Raw genomic sequence first — 12,579 nt, forward strand, 5'->3', positions numbered from 1 at the left:
CCCCCGCCGAGGGGGCGGGTGCCTTGGCCCTGACGGACGGGTGTTTCCTCCAATCGGCGGTGGATGCTGCAAGCGGGCTGGCCAATGGCGGGGAAAAGTGAGGCTAAAGCGAAAGTGGGGGGGATAAGGCGGGCGGTGGCGGGGGGAGAGAGATGGACGGGAGGGGACGAGGGGGGAGAGGAACCGGTGTTTGGGGGGGGAAGAAAAGGGGGAGAGGGGTGAGGGAGCGAGAAGAAACGGGGTGAGGAGAGAGCGGGGGGGGGGGCAGGTGCATCTGATGAAAAATGCCCAATTTCCCGCGCACCTGGGGGCTCGCAGCCCCCCAGGTAGGGTTCGGGTTAACCCCCCCCCCCCCCCCCCCCGGGCTATCCCAGCCTTCTTGCACCCCCGGGATGCTCAGGGAGAAATTTGGGATACGGGAAAACTGTGCTGGAAGGAGCAGCATCGGTGGCTGTGGTGGCAGAGAGCAATGGCAGGGAAATTAATTTTTTTACCTCCAGCTATCGCAACGAGCTGACCTCGCGTAAAAGGCAGAAAAAGCGCGAGAGCGGAGGCACGGGTGTTATTTTATCTGGGCCATAAAGGCAGCTATCGTGGCATTATTTTTATGGGTGCAGTGTCGTGCCGGGCTGGGCACGGCGGGTTTAACGTTGCGGAGAAAGAACAGCTCGGCTCCAGAACCGAAGGAGCTCTGCGGAAAAAACTGTGGAAATACACCGAAGCCCCTCGATTTGCATTAATACTTTTGTCCGGGCCTTTTTCTCGGCTCTCTGGGGACTTGCTGTCACTGCGGTTGGTTTATAGGCGCAGAAAGGGGGGGGGTCCTTGTGTCGTTACACGGATGAGTCTCTGGACCGGCACCCACACCTGAGCACCCGGCACCCCGCAGGACATAAATCACCTGGGTGGGAAGAATCTCAGCAGATGTGACACCTGCATGTGTGAGGGTCTAACCACGCAGCTCTCACACGCCTACCAGGGCAGCTTTTGCAGCCCCATTTCTTACAAGAGCTGTTTCACATCACTTGGGAATTTGGCCTGTTTCTGCATGCTCAGAGATAAATAATTCAAGCACTGTATGTTTAGCTCTTCAAAGTGCAATCAGTTCTCCATTATCCAGAGCGCGCGGGATAACCTGGGTAATGGAAAACCCCAGCTAACGCCGCGCAAGGAAGGCGGCGAGGAAGGCAAGGATACAGCCAGAGGTCTGACATCCTTGCCCTTGGAGGTGGATGGGCATCTTGCAGGTTTTGCTTTCGCTTACTGGGCTAAAGTGGGAGGTGTTGAATAAGCTTTTAAAGCAAAACTAAATGTGGGAGAGTCTGCTGTTTGCGACATGCTGTGGTTAGGAAAACCAGGAAGCTTTTGCTCCGTGGGCACACGCTGATGGTGGTTTATTATATATGAATCGTTTCCTGCGCGCTGAAGTTAGGGCATTGTTTTGGCTGGTGCTGTGCAAGGACTGATGAGTAAGGCCCTGTTTCAAACCGTTTATATTTTAAATAAACAGGGTGGAAAGGGCGACAGATGTGCGAAGGTGAAGTGGTGCGTCAAAAGCATCCGAGCTGGGGAAGCCCCCCCCGTTTCCCATTCAACCATGCCAAGCTGCATTCATCGCTGGCTCCAGCTTCAGGGTGATGCATCCCTGCTCCTCAGCTCTGCTCACTTCTCCGCATAGGTTTTGGTCCATCCTGCCTTTGGTGAGGCTGTCCTCTTAAATTTTGGTGATTTTTTTGTACAGCATCTCAAACTATGTTACCTCTTGGGTGCGGGAGATGTCAAGATATGGAGCTCGTCCTATGGATTTGCATGAGCTAATAGTAACTACGATAACGTGTCCGAGGGAGATGGTGTGGCAGGGAAGGACAGAGGTCACCTGGAAGATACCTGTCTCCTACAGAAATCTTTAAAGGATGCTGGGCAGTGGCATGGCAAATCAGTCTTGCCATCTCTGCTGATTCGCTTGTAAATGAAAAGGAGTCTGTCCCGGGGGCAAGTTTGGTTTAAACTCCGTTTTAAAGCCCTCCGGGCTCACCCTGCGTGAGCCAGTGCACACCTTGCTGTGTGAGTGGCAGAAGGCTCCTCCAGAGCCCGGCGTCTTCCCAGAACTGGTCTTATCCTAAGGATCTTTGTACCTGTTTTAAGGGATAGGACAAGCTGGAATTAATCTAGGGACCATCTCCTTTTGCTCCCTCGCCTGTCAAGCTCAGCCAGACTGGATATGGAGCTCTGCTAGTGGCTGATGCTGCTGGTGGCTTTTCTTTTAAAATTGAAGGGGACAAGGTTTTTCCTTGGCTGGGGCTTGGTGGTGGGCACAAAGGTTGTTTCTGAAAGGATGGGGCCATCTCTGCCCCCATCCATCGTTAGAGCCGACAATTATCAGGGCTGTGACAGTAATAAACAATGACAAGGAGATTGGTAATCGTATTAGTAGTATTTTTACTAACATTATGATCATTATATTGTTGTTGTTATATGGGTTACTATCTCTTTGGGTTTGGGAGGCTCTGAGCATTTTAGTTTGACTGAAAGCCTGATTTTATGGGTCATGTTAACACTTGCAGATATACCCGCAATGATTTTCATTCAGTATTTCACACCGGGATGGATTTATGATGTGTTGTACCTCTGTCACAAGCTTTGAGAGTGTCAGGAGCTCTGGGCTGCCATTTTTTATAAATCTCCATAAATCATTAAAACTCTGGTTTTAATGAATGCAAATTTAGTGCCACAGAAGGGAAGTTAGTTGGCTGGAGGCGCTCCCAGAGCTGGAATCGCTCCGACACCAGCAGCTGTTGAAAGATGTTTCTTCAAGTTCAGTCCTGTAAGCCACGTGGGATCTGAGATGATCATGACAATCTTTGGGCTAAATCTCTGCAGACATAAACCTTATTAATGCCCATCAAATGAAACTATCCTCATTTTTCCAAGATCCACGGAGCTGACTAGGAAAGAAGGGGAGTTGTTGTATATTCATCATGTAAAGTCCAGTTCTGGGAACGTTTACATTTTTAATATAGTTAAGTGTACATGTATTTACAAGAGTAGGTTAACATAGTAATAAACAATTTATTTAAAGACATAATGTCTAATACAGATTTCTGGTGCCTGAATGATCATTTCCTAATATCGCTGTTATAAATACTGCCATGATTCACATCTCCTGTTGCAGAACAAGCAACAAATCTTGGGGAAGGAAGTACAGAACTGGATTTTTTCCTAAGAGAAGATTTTTTTTTTTTAGACTTTTATTATAACTCTAATTTGAGCCAGAAATTCATTCACAGGAAACATATAATAAATAACGAATAAAGGTGGGATTTTTCAAGAGCGGTGGCTAGTGCTGGCTTGCAGTGGGAAATGCACTCCTGAAAATCCCCCCTGGGATTTTTACCAGACTTTGTGTTATCCTACCTCTGCAAGACCCTGTTGGTTTTGCAAACTGGAGCATCAGAATCCATCCTGCTCAGCACTGCGAGCTGCATTTATTATTACAAGAGCAAAGGATCCTGTAAATGAAAGGATGAGGTAGGAGGTTTAAAGCAAACTCTTGCACAGCTCCTGATTAAACAATGGCAACCGTTGCCGGAGGGCATTGCAGAGCTGAAAGTGTAACTGTGTTCGAGGAAGGATTAGACAAATTCATGGGTGACACACGCTCTGGCGGCTGTTAAACCCAATAATCTCTGCGCAAACCTCTAGTTCGGGATGTCCCTGAGGTGCTGATGGCCGGTGGCCAGGGGAACGTCGCGAGAGGCAGCGATCCCTCGCCGTGTGTCCTGCTCTCGCCCTCTTTATAAACCAGCCGGCGACAGCACTGCAATACCGTACCTCTGGGTTATTTGGAAACGGTGTTAGGAACTTTGCTGCTCAGCAGGTAAAAAGTGTGATGTATTAATTTTAAAAGAGGTAAGGGAGAGCTGTAGCTTCTCTTTGAAAGATTTCTGAAGGGTCTGAGCTCTTTTTTCTCAGGTCTTTTCCATTAGGTGATGCGCAGACCCTGCAGCCTTTCTTTCCTAAGATAGAAATAGAAGTGATTTCTTGCACTCCAGTCAAGTTTTATTTGAATGAAATATGACATTACACTGGCAAGAATCATGGAAAAGTCCATAGACGGCACCATCTGAGGAGAAGACACGTTGAAGCAGAGCGCAGCAGCCGTGGATATGTTCCCAGAGTCTGAACAGTACGTGGTGCCCGGCAGCTCTGAGTTAGCATCAAGGTCATTCCAACCTTAGGAGTTAAAAGGGAAATTGTGACTGCGATTATGGCAAGCACAATGTTTTTGTAACTGTTGCTTTTTGGCAGAAAGCAGCCCAGATTAGCAAAGCCACCCCATGGGAGTGTATGTTCTGGGTGCGGGTGAGGCAGTGCTGTTACCATAATCACCCGTGGCCACGCTCCGGTCCAGCTCTGCTTCTCCGGGCAAGCTCTCAGGAGCTGGAGGGGTTCCTTTCTCCCTGCCCATGTGCTGCACCGTGCACAGGAGCTCCTGAGCTGGATGTGGGAGTCCTACAGAAATGCAAACAGTAATTAATAATACCAATAATTACAATCCAGATCATTATTACATGGGTCATGCCCAGCCCCAAAATTTAAATTCTTTGAGCGTAACTAACCTGCTAAGTTCTTATTTAGGAGGGACTATAAATCGTGGCCTCTTTCCTGAGATGAGAGCTGGAACAAAGCACACTCTGCACCCTACCTTCCTGGGTTGCAGGACCTGAAGCTCCGCGCTGGGACGAGGATCCCCACCTCGGAGAGCTGCAGGTGCGGGAATCCCCCGGCTTGCGGAGGGAGCAAGGGCACAGATGTACCCCAATCCCACTTTTCCTCTGCTCGATTCACTGGGGGGGGGGAAAGCTGTGAAGAATCATCAGAGAAAAACATATAAAATGAAAGCAAATATTTGTGGTGTCGTGACAGCTCAGAATTCATCGCTCCATTGTACCAAGCAGCGGTGCAAACAGGAGCGTTGGGAAAATCACCTGTACTGTGGTCTTTGCTCCTTATCCACTTGCTGTGCTTTTGGCACTGCGTCTGATGGGAATATTTACTCTTCACTTAGCAGCAGCACAAACTCCACCGTACCAAGGAAGAGCAGGCTGAGCTCTCGCAGGGCACGAGTGAGGCGGCAGCATCTCAAATAAGATCCCAGCAACGCCTGCGGTGTGCGGGAAGCGGTGCAGAGCATCAGCACAAGGGTTTGGGCTTTGGCTCCAACCGAGTTGCCATGGTCAACACTGCATGTTTGTACAGCAAGAGGAGATCATATTCATCAGAGGAACACCCTTCCTTTTTACATGTGTTTTTTGACGTGTAGTCGCCATTGAACTACCCATTTAACACCGCTCTCTTGCTAGGATACTAGAGAAAGAGGTTATTTTCAGTCACCAAAGGTTTTACTTTTTTTTTTTTTAATAAATCCTGATGAAAAAAACAACGTTATAGCTGAGGCGTGAACTTTTAATGACTTTATTTCGTAATCTTTTTGAAGATTCCTGTTGAACTAACCGAGTCTTTCAACACTTTTTGTTGTTGGCTTAAAATGCTGGCACAAATGTTGCTCCAGATCTCATGTACTGTGCTATTTGCTGTGCCCAGTCCCCCCCTGCAGATTTTGGTAAATGTTGCCATTGCAGTGTAATGAAGTACAGATGCTTATTGACAGTGATATCATCTGCCCATATGATCTGGGAGATGGTCACAAGCATCATGTGTTTGTGAAGAATATATTCCAGCATGATATGTAGCATGCTTAGTTAGCCGCATTGGAAAGATTTCCAGATAGCTATTGATTTTCCAGTCCTGTAATTAGTTCAGAGATTACAAACATAGAAAATATTGCTCCAGAAATTGATTTTTTTAATTGTTCATAGCACCAAAACTATGGCGTGACTGCAAAGCATGTCACATGCTTCCTGCAGATACAGACTTTGAACTTTGGAAAAATATTGCCCCTGTAAATCCAGAGGAGAAATCACGTGGCTAATTCTGTTGCTATCTCAGGTAAGGCCTGGATCCCACTAGTTCTGACTGATTTTGAAAATCCATCCCTATAGTTCCTCTTGCAGGATTCAAGGTCTACAAGAGAGATCGGACCCTGCATCTGCGAGGCCGGATTGCATCCCGGCCGGGAGCTGCCCGTGCGGGTCAGGATCAGGGGAAGCATCAGCCATCCCCCATGGTGCAGAGCCCTCCGTCCGGGGATGCCCCAGTGTCCTGGGGCTGACGTTCACCCTCGTAATAGTTTTTGCTTAATCTGTGCTCTGTGCTTACCATCGCGCGACTGCCTCTTGCCCCCCCTGAAGAGGTCACAGCCCCATGGAGCGCATCCCACGTACTTCGCCAGCACATGCAGCCCTCCGTGTTCAGCTGCGGGCTCAAAATGCCCCTGAGGAGGAGGTAGACTCCTCTGCCCGCTTTCCAAATTCATGGAGCTGCTTTTAATCACCGTCATGAGGGTCCGCACGGCTGCCGCGATGCCGGGAGCTAGCTACCGAAGGGCTCTGGCTGCAACCCGCAGCGACGCAACATTTCCCGGCAAGGCTGCCTTTTGCTAGTCCACTGCTCCATTCGGGTCTCTGCATCTATGCTTTATAAGTTTGAGCTTTACGCTCTTTATATTGCTGCTGGAGCTGCCTACTAGTGCAGTAAATGCCGTGCACGCACACGTGTTGCGCCGGACTCTGCCCCAACCATTCGTCAGGGCTGATGTTTCACGGCTAGCTGAGCTCTCCTGAAACAAGTCCTGTGGACCACAGCTTGGACCATGCTCAAATCCTTTTTCCTTTCCTCCCCCTGGTCCTGCAGCAGCAGGAATTCAAGGCTCAGCCTCACACGCTGGAAAGTTTTACAGGATACAGCTTTAACTTGGTGACTGCCACGTGTTTCTCATCTGAAGCGACACTTGCACGTGCCGTTTCCTTGTTATAATTAAAGAGAAACTTAATCAGCTCGACTTCTCCTTGCTGAAGTGGGCCTGACTTTGCGTTTGGCGTGCTGAAAGCCATTAGACGGCGACAAGCCGCAGCAGCTCCTGCAGTCAGCAGAGGCCAGAAGTCGGTCTCTGGTGTCCTTGTCCCTCCGGTCCTGTGTCATCGCAAGGCTGCACCGTCCCGCCGGTCACTTTGTAGCTCCTCTCGCCAGTTAGTGCTTTTTCTGGTTTTTAATTCTCTTCCGGGACTGTGAAGGGGGAGATAAGAGAGGAAAGGGATATAAAGACTGGGAGCATAGCAAAGCAAATCAGAGTTACTGCAGTGGTCCCGAGTATTTCAGATTTATTTTTTTCCACTTGCTTACCCAGTGTTTGACATCCGAGGAGGACAGGGAGCAGCAGGCAGTTGGCCGGGGGCAGTAACTTCTCCCACGGATGTCCAAGGCCAGAAGCAGATATACGATTAACCATCTATTAGAGATGCCCTATGGCTGCTCTGACCTTCATCCCCACGCGTCCCAGATCCGTGCATGGACAGAGCGAGGTGAAACCCCAGCCCTGGCCCCCGCTGCGGCAGGAGATGCTCCCGCCCCGGCTGCCCTGTTTGCTGCTGTCACCCCGGGCTGTCCCCAGCAGCTAGAAGCTCCATTCGCACAAGCAAACGTGCCCTGGACCTGCTAGGTCTGGAATGTCTATTTTTTTTTTTTTTTTATTGCTTCCAGGCAACATTTTTTCATCTGTAATTATCCACTGAAGAAAGATGTCTCTTCTCTTCTTTGAAGGGGATTTTGGGTCTTCCCCAGCAAGGTGCACGAGCCGGTTAGTGCTTCGCGCTGGTGACTCAGTGGCCTCGTTGCACACACAGGACGGGGTGGCTGTTGCTTACGGAAAATAGGAGTAGTTATGTCCAGTAAAAAACATAAACTTCCTCTCCAAAGAAGCTGTTATTTCTCTCTAACAGGATAATGACAGATATTTTCTGTGGAGGCAAAGCCAGGAGACTGCAGCAGAGGCAATAAGGGCACTGCAGTTAGGGTGGTTATTAGAATTATTTCATCTCATTGCCCAACTGTGCCTGGCATTAAACAAATCAGTTGAGTCACTTCTCTAAAAAGCTTGCAAATTAGGAAGGTGGGGCAGACAGCAAAATCCCCCAGAAAGATGATTTCCAAGTTACAGGGATTACATATTCTGCCATAGTCACACAGGCAGTCAGAGAATTTGGCTACTATGGGATTTCTTCCAGAACTTGTGAAATCTCAGGAAGGAAGAAGAGTTGTTTATTTTTAAAAGCCCCAAACCTTACAATAATAAAAATAGTCAAACTGGGCAATGTGATTTGGTTGAGAAAGTGCTTCTGCAACTGTATAATTCCCAAACACACCCAGTCCCAGAAAGACCTTGGGAAGCATCTCGGGAAATGGAAAGTGCTGCAGTGAAAGTAAATTTAATAAGACATTAATGAACCGGGCACCCTCCCCTCCCTCACCCACGGCAGGTCCCGAAGCAAGTGGCATCAGACCAGGGCACAAATTCTCCTCCTGCATGTGCAGTCATTGCACCAGCCCGTTTTTAATCTTTGCAGGAAAATGGTATCGCTGGGAGTATCATTACATAAGAATCCTATAGGAGAAAGGTGTGGAAGGAAAGGAGGAGAAAATACTGCTTTATTCGTTACCTGCCAAAGCAATTATTGGGGTCAACCGGCTTCCTGGGAAGCAGGATTTGGGGCATGGATGAGAAGGGAATTGCAAGTGCTTTCCCCACCTCCCTCTGCTCTAGGACAGGTGGATAGGAAGAAAAATGAAGTATATCACCCCAAGAATACATCTAGCCTTTGTGTAAGTGAATCCCCCTTGCCTGAGGGCAGAGTGGCCACCGCCAGGATACTGGTATTGAGGGAAAGCACCAGGCAAGCATCAGTCTCCCCAAACCAGGCAGTTTGGGGGTTAGGCAATAACTAGGCATTTGGGGGGTTACCCACTGCCTCCCCGAGGTGGGAGGATTTGCAGGATGACCTGCGGGCATTTCTCAGTTCTCAACACCTCTCGGAATTCCTACCGGGATAAGGACGGGAGCAGCTGAGTTAGCCCAGTCTCACTCTCCCATCTAGTGGTAGAACAAGGAAAGGTGGTCCAGGCAGAAAGAAAGACATTTTAGCTTTCTGGGGCTTTTGGAGAGGGTATCATTGTGGGTTCAGTTAGACTCATCTTCCCCAGCACTCTGGGGATTGGGAATGGCACCGACCTGATCCAGAGGGAAACACAGCAAAATGCAAAGGTTGCTGCGGGTCGTTCCCCAGGTCTAGTGGGATTTGGGGGACCTCTGCTCCGGGAATAACTCACAAAGGAGAGGGATCTGCACACTGATGAATACACCCCAGGTAAACCAGTGTGGCTCTAAAAGCATGCAATTCTTAAGCAAAATGATGTCTTCTAAACCCCTCGCGGCAAGTGGGAGGCAAAAAGCTGTACGAGAACCGCAGCTTCCCATAAATAACCTCTCACCTTCAACCAGCCCTCTCCGCTGCTCCGGCCCCGATACAGACACAGCTTTGCAGTTTCCCCCCCCCAGCCCACCCCACATGCAAACCTCACAGCCACCGCGCCGCCTTCCTGGAAAGGCTTCTGAGGTCCCACGAAAATAGCAGGGGGAGGCGCAACCTGCAAAAGCTGATTGTACGGACGAGATTAGGTACCCGCAGGCATCACGCTCAGGAAACGCGCTGTCGGAAATATGGGCTGTGCTCGCTGAGCGTGGCACGCAGAGCCTGAAATTTCAGCAGTGCAACAGTCTTTAAGACCTCTTCTAGGAGGTGGCTAGGGGAGGCTGAAGCAGGGCAAGCTGTAAAGCTGTGTTTTATTTCAGCCAGACCCACAGAGCTGCATGAGAAGGGTTTCATCTCTCCCACAAAACTTTAAGATGCTCAAGCTGATTCAGGCTCAAGAAATCCCAATTTTTCCATGAGGAACTGGTGCAGAATGAGCTCAGTCAGTGACTAGCCCCGTGGGGATGTCACTCCCCAGGCTGGAGAGGTGCAGGGCTCAGGTCCTGCTGTCCCATATTCATGATGCTGCAATTCCCACTCCGGTGCCCAGAACTCTGTTCCAGAGACCTGAGAAGCAGAACGGATGCACTCTTACAGAAGATTCATGTTGTCATGTCGGATCGAAGAATCATGGTATTTCCTGGAAGGTTAGATGATGTTTCATTTTCAGCAAATAAGGTCAAAAGCACAAGGGAAAAAAAAAGTAATCTCTCATAGATCAGCTGTTTACAAACCCCAGAGGTGCAAGTGCTTGGCTCGCGTTGCTGTTCATAAAAAAACGCATTCCTGGAGCAGCACGCTGCTAAACTTGGCTTTCCCGGGGTGTCACCCACATAGTCTGCAGCGTGAATAGACTCAGCTGGAAAAAGATAACTCAGATGAGTACGGTACTCACTCCCACACTGTTGGAATATAAAACCGAAAATAAAACAAAAAGTGCTGGGCAGGCTTGGGAGGGCAGGAGTCAGTCAGGTAAAATGGAAATCTTCTGCAGAAGGAATGCAGCGCTCCGGGTGGTTTCTCAAACAGCACCCACACGCTGCTGGAGGGGGGGGACGCAGGTTGGACCCATCGTGGGCAGGAGCCGGTGATGGGGCCAGGCCACCTCGGGGGATGCTTGAGGCCGTGTCGGTGCGTGCTTACTGGGATGGGACATGGTTGGGCTGTGCCCAGTGTGGCTGGGACCAAGGTGGGTGCTGGCTGAGGGTGCTGGGCCCCCTGCGCTGGTGGGGTGCAAGCTCAACCAGCGCATCCCTCAGCTATTCTGCGTGTCGGGAGAGGGCAGCCTTCACCGCAGACGGATGCGGCCGGGAGGGCGAGAGGCATCCGCAGCCAACTGGTCCCAGCACAGCGGGAGCTGTGGCTTTTAAGAAAAGCTTCAATTAGAAGGTTTAAGCGATGCCCAGTGCGGAATAGGGGGTTGTGCAGATGAAGAAGGCACCTTTCCCTCCTGAAGACACCGATGTTACCAGGAGTTGAGCGCTTTCCCCATCTGCATCCTCAAGGATGTCCCGAGATGTGATTCACACGGCCAAGCTGGTAGGGCGAAAGGGCCCCTGGAGCAAGGCTGGCCGTGACCTGCTGCTCCAAGAGCCCCTCTCCAGCAGACTTGTAGATATATATCAGGCTTCCCTTCCTCACTGCAAGCTCATCTACATGCAGCACAGACCAGCAGGCTCATCCGTTTGGCTGCATGTGCCACAGCCTGGGGATCCGGGTGGGACATCCTGGGCTTGCATCTCCGGCAATGCAAACCCTCCCTGGAAAGCGTGTTCGCTGCTACAGCAATAAAAAAAGGTTAATGAAAAGACAAGCTGGAAGCGTGGAAGCACAGTTAATGCTACTGCTGTGATGCTTCATTTGCGCTGCAAAGAGGAGATAAGTTCTGCCTCCCACTAGAAGTGTCACCAGGGAAAATTATTCCTTCCTTCTGTAAATGGCATCACATTGTTTTTTCTTTTCAGCTTGCTGCCAACTTGGTGTCACGGTCTATTTTTTCATGAAAATAACCTGGTTACCTGGCAGTGGTGGTACCCTCCATCCAGCCTCCCACCCCCCAGACAAGATCAGTACAAAAGATATTCAAAAATAGATTCACCTAGGAAGGAAGAATAAATAAGGACAGCTCTTAGCTTGTGAATAGCTAATGAAGACCCACTTAGCAGTCTTGGCATCTTCATCAGCTTCAGCGGATGATCGTTGATTGTGTGTCTGCAGCTACTTTATTCTTCTTCGCTCATTATACCCAGGTCAAATGAAACACACACAAAACCGTGGCAGAAGTGATAAGAGCCGATGGAGATGGCCATAGTGGTGACCCATCGAACTGGAAAATTACCAGTTAGGATTTTTTTATAGCCTGTTACATGGAGCTGTTTCGTCTATCAGCAAGAGGTAGGTCACTTCTAATCACCAGGGGTGAAATCCAACTCATCACACTGTCCTGCGTCTCTCATTAACAAGGGATGAACCTGAACAGTCCCACCTGGGAGACCCCTTGGAGAAGCACCAGGCACGTATTTTGGGGGCTGTTTAGGATTCACCACCACACTAACATGTTGGTATTGCCCAAAGGACTCGGGGCTGTCTGCACCAACCTGGGTGCAAAGGCTGTGGGTGAGGATTGAAGAGGGTGGCAGGGCTGCTTGGCACCCAGCTCCTGGGAGCAGCTCTGGCAACGAGTGCCACCCTCACCGGTCGCTGCACCGCTCTCCTCAGCCCAGAAAGACTTTTCCCTCTTAGCAAGAGGTTTTTCAACCATTAGAGTCTAGTGAAACTTATAGTGAATAACCTACATCAATACACTATCATATAAATACAGTGAATCCTCTAACAGGATTTTCTTCTTCAGTACCTTAGGACACTGATTTCTCCCTTTCCCAAAACCAAGCCTGAAGGGCTCAGGGGCTGCAAGGTGAATGATGTTTTAATACTATATTTGCTAATAACCTGGGAAAGAAAAAAAAAGGAACAAAAGAGTAAAAAAGAAAGAGAGCTAGCCAGATCCTGCCTTGCCACAAGTACCCATGTCTTGCTTAGTTTGCCGCAAAACTTGTGGCAATGGATAAATATGGAAGAGGGGTGCTGTAACATG

General features: G+C 49.5%; 1 long non-coding RNA gene across 3 annotated transcripts; it reads right to left on the reverse strand.

The window, feature by feature from the left end:
• Positions 1–2,991: 2,991 nt before the first annotated feature.
• LOC115339474 lies at positions 2,992–10,120 on the reverse strand. 3 transcript variants are annotated; one of them, XR_003922735.1, is made up of 4 exons: positions 7,303–10,120; positions 4,620–7,185; positions 4,381–4,512; positions 2,992–4,233 (listed from the first exon to the last, which is right to left on the reverse strand). It is a non-coding gene; the product is annotated as an uncharacterized LOC115339474 (long non-coding RNA). The 3 variants fall into 3 exon arrangements; XR_003922736.1 differs by having other exon boundaries at positions 2,992–4,512; positions 4,706–7,185; XR_003922734.1 differs by having other exon boundaries at positions 2,992–4,512.
• Positions 10,121–12,579: the final 2,459 nt, after the last annotated feature.

The sequence above is a fragment of the Aquila chrysaetos genome, chromosome 3 (genome assembly GCF_900496995.4).
Source record: "Aquila chrysaetos chrysaetos chromosome 3, bAquChr1.4, whole genome shotgun sequence".
NCBI classification, from domain to species: Eukaryota; Metazoa; Chordata; class Aves; order Accipitriformes; family Accipitridae; genus Aquila; species Aquila chrysaetos.